Source organism: Lathyrus oleraceus, chromosome 1, assembly GCF_024323335.1.
Source record: "Lathyrus oleraceus cultivar Zhongwan6 chromosome 1, CAAS_Psat_ZW6_1.0, whole genome shotgun sequence".
In the NCBI taxonomy this organism is placed as follows: domain Eukaryota; kingdom Viridiplantae; phylum Streptophyta; class Magnoliopsida; order Fabales; family Fabaceae; genus Lathyrus; species Lathyrus oleraceus.
The window spans coordinates 31,060,483-31,067,868 of NC_066579.1; positions in this window are offsets into that span (position 1 = coordinate 31,060,483).

The window sequence follows — 7,386 nt, forward strand, 5'->3', positions numbered from 1 at the left end:
CCCCCAGGTTTTATGCCAGATATTCCTGCGCCAACCTTCGCTCAAATGCCGGCGTCTAGCTCGGTCCCTATCGTCGCTCCTCCTGTCGTGCATACCATGCCAAGGGTAGACGACATCATCTATCACTCCGAGCCATCTGAGGGCGCAGACGTTCATGAAAAGATGGATGCCATGAACGATCAATTCCTTGAGCTGAGAAAGGAATTGAGGACTCTTCGAGGCAAAGACCTATTCGGCAAGTCTGCAGCCGAACTCTGCCTAGTTCCCGGTGTCAAGATACCGATCAAATTCAAGGTCCCGGACTTTGAAAAATACAAAGGGAACACCTGTCCGCTTGCTCACCTGGTCATGTACGCCAGGAAGATGTCAACACAGACTGATAATGATCAACTCCTGATTCATTATTTCCAAGACAGTCTATCTGGTGCCGCGCTCAGATGGTACATGAGCTTGGACAGCGCCAACATCAGATCTTTCAATGACCTTGGCGAAGCTTTCGTCAAGCAATATAAGTACAACGTCGATATGGCGCCTGACCGAGATCAACTCAGGTCCATGTCCCAGAAGGACAAGGAATCGTTCAAGGAGTACGCCCAGAGATGGCGAGAGCTGGCAGCTCAAATCACTCCACCGCTGGAAGAGAAGGAAATGACCAAGATTTTCCTGAAGACTCTTGGCTCATTCTATTATGAGCGGATGGTAGCAAGCGCTCCCTCTGATTTCACCGAGATGGTGAACATGGGGATGCGTCTCGAAGAAGGTGTCCGTGAAGGACGGTTGGCTAAGGATGATAGCTCTTCCTCTAAACGATATGGGGCGTTTAAGAGGAAAGAAGGTGAAGCACATGCCGTTCAATCTCAGCCCAAACACAGAAGACCCTCTGTTCAGAGGAATCCTGCACGACATGTCAGTCATCAGCACCAGGTGGCTCACGTAGCACCTGTTTTCAAGGACAATACTCCTCAACATCAGCAATATCAACATCAACAGTATCAGCATCAGCAACAATATCAACAACCGCAGTACCAACAACAACAATCTCGTCCACAGCAACAGGCTTATCAGCCTCGTGGGAGTACGAGTAATCAGGCAAACATGGGTTACGAAAGGAAGAAGATCAGTTTTGATCCGATTCCTATGTCGTATGCGGAGTTATATCCCTCTCTAATAGAGCGGAAGTTGGTTTCTCCGAGAGATCCTCCGGCTATACCGGTCAACCCTCAGTGGTGGTATAAGCCTGACCTACACTGTGTCTATCATTCTGGTGCTCCGGGCCATGATATTGAGAATTGCTTCCAGCTGAAGACTAAGGTGCAAGACCTTATGAGAAGTGGAATCCTGAGTTTTGAGGACTCAAGCCCGAACGTCACCAAGAACCCATTGCCTGCGCATGGGAAATCTGTCAACATGATTCAAGAATGCCTTGGGAGGTACAAGGTCAAGTATGTCAGCCACATCAGGCAGTCGTTGGTTGATTTACATAAGATGCTGTGTCAGTACAGTTATTTGGAGCATAACCACGACAAGTGCCGCGTTTGTTCGGTTAATCGTCTGGGTTGCGATCAAGTACGCAGAGAACTTCAGAAGTTGTTGAATGAAGGTACCATTGAGATTCTCCAGAATCGCAATGTTGATGAAGTTGAGCCTGAAGTGAATGTCATATCACCAGTGTTCAAGCTGCCCGAGCCAGTTGTTATCCGCTATAATAGCAACAAGCCGAAGGTTTCCCCTTCCTTGGTCATTAAACCAGCTGGCCCTGTGCCCTATTCATCTGACAAAGCTGTACCCTTCAGATACAATCCTGTAGCTGTCCAGGATGGGGTCGAAGTACCTTTGCCTTCCACTTCCGTAACCAATATTGCTGATGTCAGTGGGTTGACCCGGAGTGGTCGTGTGTTTTCCGCACCTGCTAAAGCCCCTGTTGCTTCTGAATCCGTTGAGCGCCCTGTGGGGACTGCTGTGAATGTTCAGAATCCGGCACCTGATGTTGCCAAACCCTCCTCATCCGTACGAAAGACTCCTGTTTCTTCAGTTGGCCCAAGTGGCATTGTTGATGAAGAATCTGATGAGATGCTGAGGCTCATCAGAAAGAGTGAGTACAACATTGTAGACCAGCTTCTACACACGCCCTCCAAGATTTCTATTCTTTCTCTACTGCTGAATTCAGAACCCCATAGGGAATCTCTGCAGAAGGTCTTGGACCTGGCATATGTTGATCACGACGTCACCCTGGAACAATTTGATAGCATTGTTGCAAACATTACCGCTTGCAACACTTTGAGCTTTTGTGACGCTGATCTCCCTGAGGAGGGAAAAGACCACAACATGGCTTTACACATCTCTATGAATTGCAAATCTGATGCAATGTCCAATGTGTTGGTAGACACTGGATCTTCTCTTAATGTGTTGCCAAAATCCACACTCTCTCGACTATCATATCAAGGTCCTCCTATGAGGCAGAGTGGGGTTGTTGTGAAGGCGTTTGATGGGTCGCGCAAGACCGTGATTGGGGAAGTTGATCTCCCTATCAAGATAGGACCAAGTGATTTCCAAGTCACTTTCCAAGTAATGGATATCCACCCATCTTACAGCTGTCTCTTAGGCAGACCATGGATTCACGAGGCTGGCGCCGTGACATCCACCCTACACCAGAAGCTGAAATTTGTGAAGAACAAGAAATTGGTTGTAGTAGGGGGAGAAAAAGCTCTCCTGGTTAGCCATTTGTCTTCTTTCTCGTACATTGACGCAGAGGATGAAGTTGGAACTCAGTTCCAAGCTTTATCTATTGATGAACCAATCGAGAAGAAGTCTCCTTCATTCACTTCCTACCGTGATGCTAAGCTGGCCATTGAATGTGGTGCAGTTGCTGGATTAGGGAAAGTGCTTGAACTTGAAGACAATAGATCCCGGACTGGCATTGGCTTTGGTTCTGGGGCATGCAATGAGCAAGGTCTGTTCAAGAGTGGAGGGTTCATTCACGCCAATCAACATGAAGAAGAGGAAGCTGCTGCCATCATTGAAGAGGAAGCAGAGGACATGAACAATTTTGTTATTCCTGGTGGTGTCTGCCACAATTGGGTCGCTGTAGATGTTCCTACAGTCATCCCTAGATCAGAGTAAATTGTTCATTTTGTTTAAAACCTTCTCCCATGCCAAAAGGAGAAGTGATGACATTGTTGGCAGCATTTAATACAATGATGTTTTCATTCAATTAATGCATTAACATTTGTTTTTCCTTTGTTTTCACTTTTTGCTTTTCTGCATGAAATCAGTGATCACAAAAAACCATAAAAACAAAAAAAACAAAAACAACATTTTTCATCTGCATAATGGTTTGCTTGTTTAAATGCTGAAGTTTTTTTCCTTAACCAAAATCATTATGCAGATTGATCCTAAAACCCATTGAACATAATGATCCAACGCTATCTCCCAATTTTGAATTCCCTGTATTTGAGGCAGAAGAAGATGACGTTGAGGGGGTTCCTGATGAGATTACCCGTCTTCTTGAGCACGAAGAGAAGATCATTCAGCCACATCTCGAAGACTTGGAAACAGTCAACTTGGGGTCTGAGGATTGTGTTCGTCTGGTGAAGATCGGGGCACTTCTCGAAGGTCTGTCAAGGAAGATTTGGTCAGTTTGCTACGAGAATATTCAGATATCTTTGCTTGGTCCTATGAAGACATGCCGGGTTTAGATACAGATATTGTGCAACATTTCCTGCCTTTGAAGCCTGAGTGCGTGCCTGTGAAGCAGAAGCTCAGAAGAACTCATCCAGATATGGCAGTGAAGATCAAAGAGGAAGTTCAGAAGCAAATTGATGCGGGGTTTCTGGTGACTTCGACATATCCTCAATGGGTGGCCAATATTGTGCCTGTTCCTAAGAAGGATGGAAAAGTCCGTATGTGCGTTGATTACAGAGATTTGAATAAAGCTAGCCCAAAGGATGATTTTCCTCTACCACACATCGACATGTTGGTAGACAACACAGCCAAATTCAAAGTCTTTTCCTTTATGGACGGATTTTCCGGTTATAATCAAATTAAGATGGCACCAGAGGATATGGAGAAGACAACATTCATCACACCTTGGGGAACATTCTGTTATCGAGTGATGCCCTTCGGTTTGAAGAACGCCGGAGCCACGTATCAACGAGCTATGACTACCTTGTTTCATGACATGATGCACAAGGAGATCGAAGTCTATGTTGATGATATGATCGCTAAGTCCCGAACGGAAGTTGAGCATGTTGAGCATTTGTTGAAGCTTTTTCAGCGTTTGAGAAAGTTCAAACTTCGCCTGAATCCGAACAAATGTACATTTGGAGTCCGTTCCGGCAAATTGTTGGGTTTTATGGTAAGCGAAAGAGGTATTGAGGTTGATCCTGCAAAGGTCAAAGCAATACAAGAGATGCCTGCACCCAAAACTGAGAAGCAAGTTCGAGGTTTTCTTGGCCGCTTGAACTACATTTCCAGATTTATATCCCACATGACTGCCACATGTGCGCCGATATTCAAGCTCCTCCGGAAAGATCAGTCGCATGATTGGACCGAGGATTGCCAGAAAGCTTTCGACAGTATCAAAGATTATCTGTCTGAACCTCCGATTTTGTCTCCGCCTGTGGAAGGAAGACCTCTGATCATGTACTTAACAGTTCTTGAAGACTCGATGGGTTGTGTACTCGGTCAACAAGACGAATCAGGGAAGAAGGAGTTTGCTATATACTACCTCAGTAAGAAGTTTACTGATTGTGAGTCTCGATACTCTACACTTGAGAAGACGTGCTGTGCTTTAGCTTGGGCTGCTAAGCGTTTGCGCCAGTACATGATAAATCATACAACTTGGTTGATATCCAGAATGGACCCAATTAAGTATATCTTCGAGAAGCCTGCTTTAACTGGGAGGATTGCCCGTTGGCAGATGTTGTTGTCTGAGTATGATATTGAGTATCGAGCTCAGAAAGCTATCAAAGGTAGTATCTTGGCTGACCATCTAGCGCACCAGCCGATTGAAGATCATCAGTCTGTTCAGTATGACTTCCCTGACGAGGAAATTCTGTATTTGAAGATGAAAGATTGCGATGAGCCTACACTTGATGAAGGTCCAGAACCTGGTTCCAGATGGACGATGGTGTTTGATGGCGCTGTTAATCAATATGGAAATGGAATTGGGGCAGTGATTATCACTCCTCAAAGTTCACACATTCCGTTTACAGCAAGGCTAACTTTCAAATGCACGAACAACATGGCGGAGTATGAAGCCTGTATAATGGGACTTGAAGAATGCATTGATTTGAGAATCAAGTATCTTGATGTCTATGGTGATTCGGCCCTAGTTATCAATCAGATCAAGGGTGAATGGGAGACGAACCAGCCAAGTCTCATTCCGTACAGAGATTACGCAAGGAGAATTTCAACATTCTTTACAGAAGTTGAATTTTATCACATTCCTCGAGAGGATAATCGGATGGCGGATGCTCTTGCAACGCTTGCTTCCATGATAGTGGTCAGACGGTGGAATGATGTCCCCAATATTACTGTGATGCGCTTGGACAGACCAGCTCACTTATTTGCAATCGAAGAAGTGAAAGATGACAAGCCTTGGTATTTTGATATCAAAAATTTCCTCCAGAACCAGGTCTACCCGCCTGGGGCATCTGTGAAAGATAGGAAAACTTTGAGAAGGTTGTCAGGCAGTTTCTACCTCAGTGGTGAAGTGCTGTATAAGAGGAATTTCGATATGGTTTTGCTCAGATGCGTGGATAGACACGAAGCAAACCTATTGATGACTGAGGTCCATGAGGGTTCATTTGGTACTCATTCCAATGGACATGCCATGGCTAAGAAAATGTTGAGAGCGGGCTATTATTGGCTGACAATGGAGTCTGACTGTTGCAAGTATGTGAAGAAATGTCACAAGTGTCAAATTTATGCGGATAAGATTCATATTCCTCCGACACTCCTGAATGTGATTTCATCACCATGGCCTTTCTCTATGTGGGGAATCGACATGATCGGCATGATTGAGCCGAAAGCATCCAACGGGCATCGGTTTATTCTCGTAGCGATTGATTACTTCACCAAATGGGTTGAAGCCGCTTCATACGCGAATGTAACCAGACAGGTGGTTGTGAAGTTTATCAAGAACCAGCTGATTTGCCGTTATGGTGTGCCAGAGAGGATCATTACTGATAATGGATCCAATCTGAACAATAAGATGATGGATGAGTTGTGCGCTGAATTCAAGATTGCACACCATAACTCCTCTCCTTACAGACCTAAGATGAATGGGGCTGTTGAAGCTGCTAACAAGAATATCAAGAGGATCATCCAGAAGATGACTGTCACGTACAAAGATTGGCATGAGATGCTGCCATTTGCTTTGCATGGATACTGTACGTCTGTACGCACTTCAACAGGGGCAACCCCTTTTTCTCTTGTTTATGGCATGGAAGTCGTTCTCCCAGTAGAGGTGGAGATCCCATCAATGCGAGTCTTGATGGAAGCCAAGTTGACTGATGCTGAATGGATTCAGAGTCGTTATGACCAGTTGAATTTGATCGAAGAGAAGCGATTAACTGCCTTGTGTCATGGTCAGTTATATCAGCAGAGAATGAAGAAAGCATTCGATAAGAAGGTCAAGCCTCGTGTGTTCCGAGAAGGTGACCTCGTGCTCAAGAAAGTTTTGTCTTTCGCGCCCGATTCCAGGGGCAAGTGGACTCCAAACTACGAGGGTCCATATGTTGTTAAGAGAGCCTTTTCAGGCGGTGCTTTGATGCTTACAACAATGGATGGGGAGGATTTCACTCGTCCTGTGAATTCAGATGCAGTCAAGAGATACTTTGCCTAAAAAAAAAAAAAAAAAAAAAAAAAAAAAAAAGAATATGCAAATGAAAAAAAACAGAATAGCTCGCTAAGTTGAAAACCCGAAAGGGCGGCTTAGGCAAAAATGAGCGTCTCGGTGGAGAACCCGCAAGGGTAATCCAGGCAAAAATTAGAGACTTGAAAAAAGAGAATATTTGCATCCCGCTAGATTGAGTACCTCACCCTGGGGCAATCTAGGCAAAAATTAGGGATTTGGCAAATAACTGCATCCTGACAAGACTTTCTGGTTTATCGGTCGTCATTTCGTCAGAAGATTCTCGATTCGTCGTCAACCGAAGCTTCGGATACATCGAGATTCAAATTGGTAGAGAAAGGATCATTATGTTCAATGTAGCCCTCTTCCAATATATATCACTGATTTCAAATTTGTACAGATCTATGGAGTCTTGCCATTTGCAGACTACCATTCTATCAAATCAATTTGAGCTTTTTATCCAATTATTTGCACTCCTATTTGTTTCAATTCAACAAATGTTTTGCATGTTTTAAATTGATAAAATATCA